Raw genomic sequence first — 10,531 nt, forward strand, 5'->3', positions numbered from 1 at the left:
ATCTCCGCTACCTTTTGTCCTAAAGAAAAGCCATAAAAAATAACGCTTAAAGTAAAATTAACTTAGTAACTTTTTATTTACTAGGGCTCTGATACACCAACATAGATCAGGCTAGTGTCTTAGAGTAGGAGAGTAATTAACTCTCCAAGACAGTAAAAACAAACAAGTAGCTTATCTTGCGGTAGGATAAATCCAATTGTTACATTTATGCTCTGGGAAAGCTCCTCTTAAAGGAGAAGCACGAGATCGTGTCCGAACCAGTGAGGGGATTAATCCTCCTTCATTGGGAACGACGCCAGATATGCACGTACTACAAACGGTAAACCTCGGATTAACCATTGTCGAGGAGCCTGGGGTCACTTGTCGGTAAACCTTGGATTATTGTCAAGGAGCCGACAAGGGGATTGAGCTTGTTACTCTGCCCTTGCGTGCGTATCGGATCGTAGACTGTTCCCCCAGGTATATTTGTTGCTGTTGGTGACCTTAGTGACTATTATCTTTAAGATTCTTCCTAAGGTGACGGTGGAGGGAAGATCCCACTGTACCTGGAGCAAACGTCGGCTAGACTCACTTGGATTTTCTGGGGGGTTCACTTCACTCGAGACAGTTAAAGTGGAGGAACTTGGTCCAGTCTATTCATTAAGCAGGTTGCCGCGGTAACTGTTCCACCCGCCATTTCTGTATTGAACTCTACGATGTTGGATTTCATCACCAACTAGCGTTTTCATTACAGAAAGTTATTGTTTGTGTGTGGTTTGACGCCCTAGATTCTTTAGGCGTGTGATTTGAATTTGTTTGGTTCTTTAGAGACTTTAGGCGGTTTGCTTTGAGATTTTACTTTGTTTGCGTGTGCAGTAGTTAAAAGTTTTTAGCTGTGGCTGAATTACCTAGACAGTCCCGTAGACTTCGGGGCCAGTCTCCTGAGGTTATAACCATGGCTGATTTGTTGAGGAAGTCCCGTAGACTTCGGGGCCAACCTCTTGAAGAAGTCCCGAGCCATTACGAAGGTTTGAAAGTCCTCGTAACTCCTAGTGGCAGTAAAGTTGGGTCACCTGAAGAAGGAGAGTCTTCGTTGGTTGTTCATCCTGATTACCAAACTCTAGAAACAGGTTATAATCCTGAAGCTATTTCGGTTTCCGAACTTGCTGGTAGCTTTTCATCTACTAGTGATATAGGCGAAGAACCTGAGATATCTGAACCTGTTACTCCAACATCGGGGTTTGTCTCTCCAACTTCTAGTGCTCCTAATTCACCTAGGGTAGAAAGAGTAACCATCGAAAATCTTCCTTCTGGTTTGATAGCTATTGAAGAACTTGCTCCGGAAGAAGAAATAGGCATCCCTATCCCTAAAAATCAACCTGTTATTGATCTAAGGGAGCGTGAATCAATTTTTTACAGTCCACCTAGAAGTACTACTTCGTATCTTTCTTTAACTAATTATTTGGAAAACTCAGTGTTAAGTTTTTCTCCACCTCGTGCTGCTTATCCACCTAGGGGTTTTTATACTCCCGTAAATATGTCAGGTCAGTCGTCCATGTTTACTCAATCGCCTGAATCTTTCTTTTACGGCGGTCCTTCTGTTCCCTCTGGGTATCAGTCACTTTCTGGTACTTTTTTGGGAGCATCTCCTCAACCCATTGAGCAAAGGTTATTCACTGGAAGCAATGGTGCAAAGTCGTTGAGTGTAGAAGATATTCTTATGATGTTAGGTTCTATTCCCAATTCTCAACCTCAAGGTGGCCAGTTACCGCCTGGGGGGCAGCCTCAATTAACGCCTGGGGGGCAACCTCAAGGTACACAATTTGCATCTGGGGGGCAACCTTAAGGACAGTACGTGCCTACGGTACATTAAGTTCCTCAAGGTCAACCCCAGACTCAATATGTACCCCAAGGTCAACCCCAATATCAATTTATACCTCAAGGTTAACCCCAGTATCAGTACATGCCTCAAGGGTATCTACCCCAAGGTCAGTACTCGAACCAAGGTTTCCAACCACCCCAAGGTCAATCTTATGTTCAAGGAACGGGAAATGTACCTTTCAATTATCAATCCTACCCTCAACCCGGTTTTGGATCTCAATATTCTCAACCTGTTATGGGTCAGTACCCCGGAATGAACATAGTGTGGGATCCATCGCAAACTCAACAGGTGTTGCAGCCAAATGTACAGTTGTCATCTCAAACTGGACAACCCTTAGTTTCTGGTTCACCCCAGCAACCAGTCCAGTCTAATATTCAAACTTCTGTACCTTCGGTAGTTTCTCAGTCTGGGCCTACTGTGCCTCGTACTCCATCTCAAACGACTGCTGCAACTGCCGCAACATCTGTTCAATCTACCCCACCTACTTCTGGAGTATCAACAGCTCCGGTTTCTACTGTTCCTGTATCTACTCCTCAGACATCTTTACCATCGTCTGGATCCACGATTCAAACTACGGTTCAGATGCCTGTAGGACAACCTGGTTTAAGTACGGTTGTCACAAGTCAACCACAATTCACTTATCAACCGTACCAGGGACAGTACCAATTCAGTCCTGCTGTCCAACAGCCAGTTTATCAGTATCAACCGTATCCTGGGTACACTTATCAACAACCACAACAACCCCAGTACGGTTCGGTTAATCCTGGTTTTCCAGGAGGATACAATATCCCGAACGCGATTCCTATTCCTAGTTATCCTGGATATCCTCCTCCTGGGGCTGGTCTCATGACCCAGAGTTTTAGGGATCCTAATCGGCAGCTACCGTTTATCGCAACTTTGGACTTACCAGACTTGTCGCGCCTAACGAACGATCCAATTAATTATCTTCCGTTTTGGCCACCAATGCCGAATAAGTTGCCCAGTGACATTCCCAAGTTCGAAGGTAAATCTGGAGAGGACCCATCGAACCATGTGATGACTTACCACCTCTGGTGTGCCTTTAATTCCATCTCGGATGATTCGATCTGCTTACGTCTTTTCCAGCGCACTCTCATTGGTCTTGCGGCCAAGTGGTATATTGAGTTACCACGGGCCTCTTTTTATAATTTTAGCCAGTTAGCTAACTCGTTTTTAACTCATTTTCAGTTGCCGGTCAGATATGATAATGGCACGGAGTTACTAACTTCATTAAAGCAAGTGACGTCCACTTATATTTCCGATCATATTCATGAATGGAGACGTCGAGGGCGGTTAGTGAAAGTTTTTATCCCGGACCAGATCTTAGCTAAATGGTTTGTTAAATCATTGTTACCGAAGATTACTGAAGACGTAGCTAAGGCCAGAGTAGTTACTGAGGAGCAAGTGATTGCTCAAGCACAGTACCTTGACTTAGTTTATACTCAGTCAGGTACGTTTCATGAAAAAATCCCAGATCTTCCCAAGGGGAATCAAATCGCTGCTGCTCCTTCGGGATCTCATGCCGCTGATGGTATGATTGGTACGGTTAACACTAAAAGTAAGAAGAAGTCTTCCAAGAATTCTTCTCCTATCATAACCTTTCCTGATTCCCCGACAGGAGATTCTTCTGCAGAGGTTTCCGCCGATATTCACGCTATAGAATCATCTATGACTAAATCAAAATCTTGTGGAAAGAAGAAAGGAAAGAAGAAGAATTAAAAGGACAAAAGTTCGAAAGAGAAATCCGAAAAGGCAGAATCCAATGATGAAAAACGCAAACCTCGTTATCCATGTCTCATTTGTGACGAAGAACATTTTACAAGAGACTACCCTCATCGAGCAGAGGTTGTGAAGATTGTCAAAGGTTCCCAAACTCCTGCTGTTTTGAAGGATCTATTTCCAAATCAAGATAGCAAGATGATAGGTTCTTCCTCGAGTGCCAATGAAGAACCCATATTGATGATGTCCCATGTAAGGATTGCGACTCGATCGCAAGATTATGGTAGCAAAAGTCCTGTTGATGGCAAAGAAGCAAAATCTTCTCATTCTAATCCATCAACCTCAGCTCCCGGTTCCGATCCACTACAGATCGAGAAGCCTAATCCAGACTTAGTAATCAAACTGCCCGCCAAGGGTATACTTCGAAAGTCTGCTTTCAATCCACATGCAAGAGTGGCCCAGAATTATAACATTGTTGAGGACTTAGTTGTTTCACCCTCAGCAATGTCGGCTTTGGAAGTGCTGCAATCATGCCCAGCACAGCGTAAATTACTTTTGTCGGCTATAGGAGCCGTTGATGTTCAGGACCCGAACCTAATAATCTTTGATATAGAAAATAGTACACCGCGTTTGCCTCATCAAATGGCTTTCCAAATCCCAGTGATAGTAAAAAACATGCCTATTCATCGGAATGTAATTGATGAGGGAGCTTCAACGTGTATTATGTCGATACAGTGTTGGAGATCGCTTGGTTCTCCTTCACTAAATCAATCCCCGACAATTCTTAAGGCCTTTGATGGCCGTAGGTTTCATCCTTTTGGCATTCTACAGGATTTGCCTATAGGGGTTGAAGGAAAAACCGTTAGTCTAGATGTGGAGGTGGTTGATGCCCCTCTAGACTACAACCTTCTCTTAGGTCGAAGTTGGTCTTACGCTATGACAGCGGTCGTTTCATCGGTCTTCCGAGTAATAAAGTTCCCACATAATGGAAAGATCGTAATAATAGACCAGCTGGCTTACTTTTCATCCGACCCAGCCTCTTCAGAGAGTATTCAGCATGTCGGTAAAACGACTATCCCATATAAGGATGTTGGAGTAGGATTAGTTAAAGATGCCGGTTTACTGGGAACTTTTCCTTTTCCTCCAATCAACACATCATCTTCATTTGCAACCATTCATATGATTACATCAGACACTATTTTTTATGACGATCCTTGGATCGTTCCTTCTGAATCTGAAATAGACTCATTTGGTAATTTTATGCCGTTGAGTCCATATGAAATTGCCTATGAAGCCGTGCAGTCTTTTACCGACCCGTGTTCAACCAAAATCGACCTAATGAATGTGGTCCGTGAGGAATCACTTTTCACATCAACCTCGGAGTTAATAGCGTTTCCCGAAGTTGTTTCATCTGACGAGCAACTTCGTGAAGTCCTGTGTATAGATGATTTACCATGGGACGATCTTCATCATAGATCTTCGTTTTTACCCAAGGATGATCATTTTGAAAATGATTTCTCATCAATCTTTACGACTGAATATGTCAAGGAACCTCAGAATCCAATGAAACATCCCGATTCAGAGTTAAATTTGGGAAACATCTCTCGAACTATTCCCATTGACATTTCGGTTAAGCCTGGAATTGTTGAAAACATTCATATAGGTGCCTCGTGTATAGATGACGAAATTCAGACATACAAGGCCCTATTTCAAGAATTCCGCGACGTGTTTGCCTGGTCCTATGAGGAAATTCCAGGAATTGATCCCGCGATTGTTGTTCATGAGATCAAGACTTACCCGGACGCTAAACCCGTCCGGCAGCGTTTGCATCAGATTCACCCACGAAAAGTTGTTGCAATTAAAGCAGAAGTTGAAAAAATGTTGAAAGCAGGTTTCATTTATCCGATCCCGTTAACGGATTGGGTATCGAATATTGTTCCGGTTAACAAAAAACAGGGAACAGTAAGAATATGCATCGATTATAGGGACATTAATCGAGCTTGTCCAAAGGACAACTACCCAACTCCCTATATCGATCAAATCATTGATGATTGTGCCAGCAACGAAATATTTTCCTTTATGGACGGTTTTTCCGGATACAATCAAATCAATATTCTACCTGCCGATCAACAAAAAACGGCTTTCATTTGTCCATGTGGAACATTTTCTTATTGTAAATTACCTTTTGGGCTGAAGAATGCCGGAGCAACTTTTCAAAGGGCGATGTCTTATGCGTTTCATGACATCAAACACATTGTGCAACCGTATCTCGATGATTTGCCCGCTCATTCATTACATTGAGATGATCACCTCGTCCACTTACGTGCAATCTTCATGAGGTGTAGGCATTATCGTATTCGGTTGAACCCACACAAATGTGTCTTCTGTATAGAAACGGGTCGATTACTGGGTTTTGTAGTTTCGAAAGCCGGCATTCGCGTTGATCCCTCAAAGGTCGAAGCTATTATCAATTTGCCTCCTCCTTTGAGTCTTCACCAACTCCAAAGTTTGCAGGGGAAAGCAAAATTTTTACGACGATTCATTCCTAACTACGCCGAGGTTACAAAGGGTTTTACACGGTTGTTGAAACATAACGCTCAATTCTCTTGGGATGAGATAGCTCAGAAATCTTTTGATGCACTCAAACACGCGTTGACCCATGCACCGTTGTTGCATCCTCCCAACTACAACCAGGATTACTTTTTGTATCTCGCCACCTCCCATTCCACCATTGGGATGGTCTTAGTTCAGGAAGATGAATTCGGAACGGAACATGTGATATATTACCTTAGTCAAACGTTAAATCCAACTGAGCTAAAATACTCACATGTGGAGAAATTGGCATTGGCAGCCGTTCAAGCTATCCAACGTTTTCGTCACTACATTTTACTACGTAAAACTACAGTCATTTCGGATTGCAACCCTATGATCTACATTTTGACCAAACAATTGCTAGGGGGCAAGTACTCTAAATGGATTGTTATCCTGCAGGAGTTCGACTTGGAGTTTGAGAAATCTAAGTCTAAGAAATCTTTAGTTTTTGCAGAGTTAATGTGTGACTTCCCGCGTGCTGACACGGAAACTGTGGCAGAGGAGCCCATTGCGGACGAATCTTTGTTTCTAATCAGCACTTTAGATCCGTGGTATGGGGATATCATCATCTATCTCCAGACCCAATCCTTTCGGCCAGATCTTTGAAAGTCGGAACGTCGGAAAATTCGATTCCAGTCCCAACAATACAACATTATTGGAGATACTCTTTATCGCCGTGGGGCGGACTCTATTTTTCGACGTTGCTTAACTCACGAAGAGGCTGAAAGGGTTCTAAATGACTGTCACTCTGGAGCGTGTGGCGGTCATATGTCTGGGTATGCCACAGCCCAAAATATATTGCGCGCTGGCTACTTCTGGCCGTCCTTGTTTAAAGATTGTATTACTGCGGTCCGAAAATGCCACAACTGTCAAGTGTTTAATCAAAAGATGCGTGCTCCATCTGCTCCTCTCCACCCTATAATTGTCGTTGGTCCTTTTGCCAAATGGGGTATCGATTTTATTACATGTAACCCTCACTCGGCTGGGGGGCATGCGTATATCATCCTTGCGGTAGATTATTTTACTAAGTGGGCCGAGGCGATGCCTACATTTGAGGCAGATGGCAAGACAGCCGCAATTTTCGTATTCAATCATATAATTGCTAGGTTTGGTGTCCCACAAGTGATAATCACTGACCATGGGTGCCATTTTCGAAACGTTATGATGACAGAACTTACAGGCCAACTTGGTTTGCGTCATGATAGTTCAACTCCTTATTATCCACAAGCGAATGGTCTGGTTGAGTCCATCAACAAAGTTTTAGTTATCATGATCCGACGAATCATTGGTATTCATCGGTCGAATTGGCACAACATGTTATTTTCAGCGCTTTGGGCGTACCGAACCTCAGTGAAAACATCAACAGGGTTCACTCCTTTCCAACTAGTTTATGGTTTGGAAGCTGTGCTACCCATTGAATGCAAAATCCCGTCACTGCAAATGGCCATCGAGTTACTTCCAGCTACTTCCGAAGAAGAAAAGCGTTTATTATACTTAGCTCAATTAGATGAGGATCGACGTGATGCTGCATTAGCAATCGAGACTCACGCAAAACATATGAAAGCTCAGTATGATCGAAATGTGACCCCTCGAAATTTTTCGGAAGGAGACCTAGTGTTATTATATGATCAAGCTAATGATAAATTAGGTGCTGGAAAATTTGTTCCTATGTGGCATGGGCCCTATATTGTCAAGCGAAAGCTAGCAAAAGGGGCCTATGAGTTGGTAGACTTTGACGGGGACTCTTTAGGTAAACCCAGAAATGGTCTTTACTTGAAGAGGTATTATGCTTAAAAGAATGGGTATGGAGATTTTTAGTTAGGTTAGTTTTTTCTTTCTAGCAAGTGTGTTTTGGTTTAAAAAGTATAATTAGCTTAGAGAGTGTTTTTCGTCATTATTCTGGCTTATCTTGGTTTTACTCTTGGTATTGCAGATATCGATGCCTCTCCAAACATACATTGGATTTGATGATGGTGCTTGTCGTAATACACGGAACGTTTCTTCCGCAGCTTGGGTTATCTATTCGCCCTCTGACGAGTTAGTTTCTATGCATGGGGTAAGCCTCGGTCAAACAACAAACATCATTGTCGAGTATAGTGCAGTGATTGAGTTATTATCTGAATCTATTTCATTTGGGATTCGGAGTTTGATAGTGAGGTTAGATTCTGAACTCGTTGTATTACAGCTTAATAGAGTGTATGCCATTAGAAATCCAGTGTTATTAAGATTATTTTTGAGAGTGCGTCTCTTGGAACGTGAGTTTGATTTCATTGAATATCAGCATATTCCAAGGTCTTTAAATACATTAGCAGATGCAATTGCTTCTTGAATGTTAAATAGACATTTGCAATAATCATACATGTAAATTTAAAACCATTCCATAACATGATTTACAAGATAAGCCGGTAATAATGATATATATATATATAGGAGTGTGTCAAAAAATACATCGTCTTCGATCATAGGTTGAAAAATACCTTATGATCGGCAAAAAAGATAAGTACAAAAAACCAAAATGTCACATGTGTCTAAAAAACGACCATCCAATCACTGGTGATGATCTCTATATGACACCACTGTACGGGCCACACTACACAAGAACCTCCTAAAAGGTCCTGGGACCCCGACTACATAGCGCTGAAGCCTGATTGGAATATCATCTATGGTAGTCTCCGGTATGTCTGCTGTAAGACGCTCCAGGTCACTTTCCAACTCAGCCAAAGTCTCTGTGGCCTCGTCCTATGGGGCCGGTGCCGCTGCAGCTGGTAGTCTCCTCTCGTAAGGCCGGAGATTGGCTGGACGACATGGGCCTACATCTGCATTTTGAAAATTATTACTATCATTTTTGAGACGATATAAAACAAACAAAAATAATAGATAGTTTAAAAAACTTGTGAAAAATGAAGTTACCTGTATCATCCCATTGTTCTCCCGGTGGAAGAACCATGTCCGGATCTCCACGAAAATCAACTCCGGCATAAGGAAAATCCTGTATAGCAAAGACCTGGTTTTCTAACCAGCGAAAGTACTCCGAAGTAAATCGGACAACCTCCGTCCCCTCATCAGGATGACAGGCCATAACTGCAACCCATCGCATCAATTTGGGCTCTCGAGGAAGCCCAACCTCAACAGTGAGCTGTTGTGGGATCAGCATCGGAACCCTCTCTAAGCCAAAACTCACAACTAAAGCCCCATAACCAAAGGTCTTCAGCTGTCCGTTTTTGGCTCTAGTCAGTTGGCCTTTTACATTGGCCAACACAACATCACACCAGTTGAAAATGGTACCTCGATAGCAATCAATTGCCATCCGCATCTGGGATCCAGTGGCAATGTGTAAAGCTGCAGCCCCGCAAAGTCCAGTAACTGTAAAAGCAATCACCATAAGTTCAGGACGGGATATAGTTTTGATTTCTATCCCCTTCTCCTGAGACTGAGTGTTACACCACTCTAGTCGGAGACTAGTGACAGACTGGCCACCTGGCCTAGTCCCGAACAGAGTCAAGTGTTTGCCTCTCTTGGGCAAACCAGTGAGAAAGTAGATATCTGCCGGCTCCATCTCAAGCTGGTGCCCTCCAATATAAAAACACTAGTCCTGAACGTTCCATCTTTCTACCAGCCACTCTGGAAAGCTCACTTGGGCCCTCATGCCAGGTATGGCCCAAAATTTATAAAGGCCGCATGCCTTCAAAGCATCAATTGACGGTTGATGATTAATGGCGGCCAAATCAACATCTTCGTGCTCTCTCTCACGCCAACCGAGCATGGTGAACAATCTACATGCCATGAAACATCCATTAGATTCCATAAAATCAAAAATTTTTGGTCCATTTTGGAGAATTTAGGTTTTAAAAACTCGTTGCGCGTGGTACGCACCCCGCCTTTAGGAACAAAGCGTAGGTACGCAGGGTCCCTGAACGCAGGGTGCGGACCCTTGACATTTTTCCAACTGAGAAAATGTCGGGGTCTGCGGGTCCCTAGTGTGGTGCCTGCGTACCCCGAGAGGCGGTTTTTGAAACCATAAAACCTCCCAAAAATGAAATCTGGGGCCTTAAAAAGAATTCTAAACGGATGAAGATGTTGTAGATTACCTGGAGGAGACGGCGTTCGATTTCGACGGTCGGATTCTCCGCAATGTCCATGAGAAGTTTCTTGCCAAAAGCCCTTTTTCTCTCCTCAAATAGTAAAATGGTAAAAATGAATTGGTAAAAGCCCTTTTTATAGGTTTTTTGGGTAAATAAATGGTAAATTTGTTTATTTTTCACCATGAAAAGGTATTTTTATCTATCTTCAACAGGTATGAGTAATGTGTTGGATTTTGTGCAGGATAAAGGATTTTCAGGG

The sequence above is a fragment of the Pinus tabuliformis genome, chromosome 1_1 (assembly GCF_031772625.1).
Source record: "Pinus tabuliformis cultivar Carrire ecotype Pingquan chromosome 1_1, CPIR1, whole genome shotgun sequence".
Taxonomy (NCBI): Eukaryota; Viridiplantae; Streptophyta; class Pinopsida; order Pinales; family Pinaceae; genus Pinus; species Pinus tabuliformis.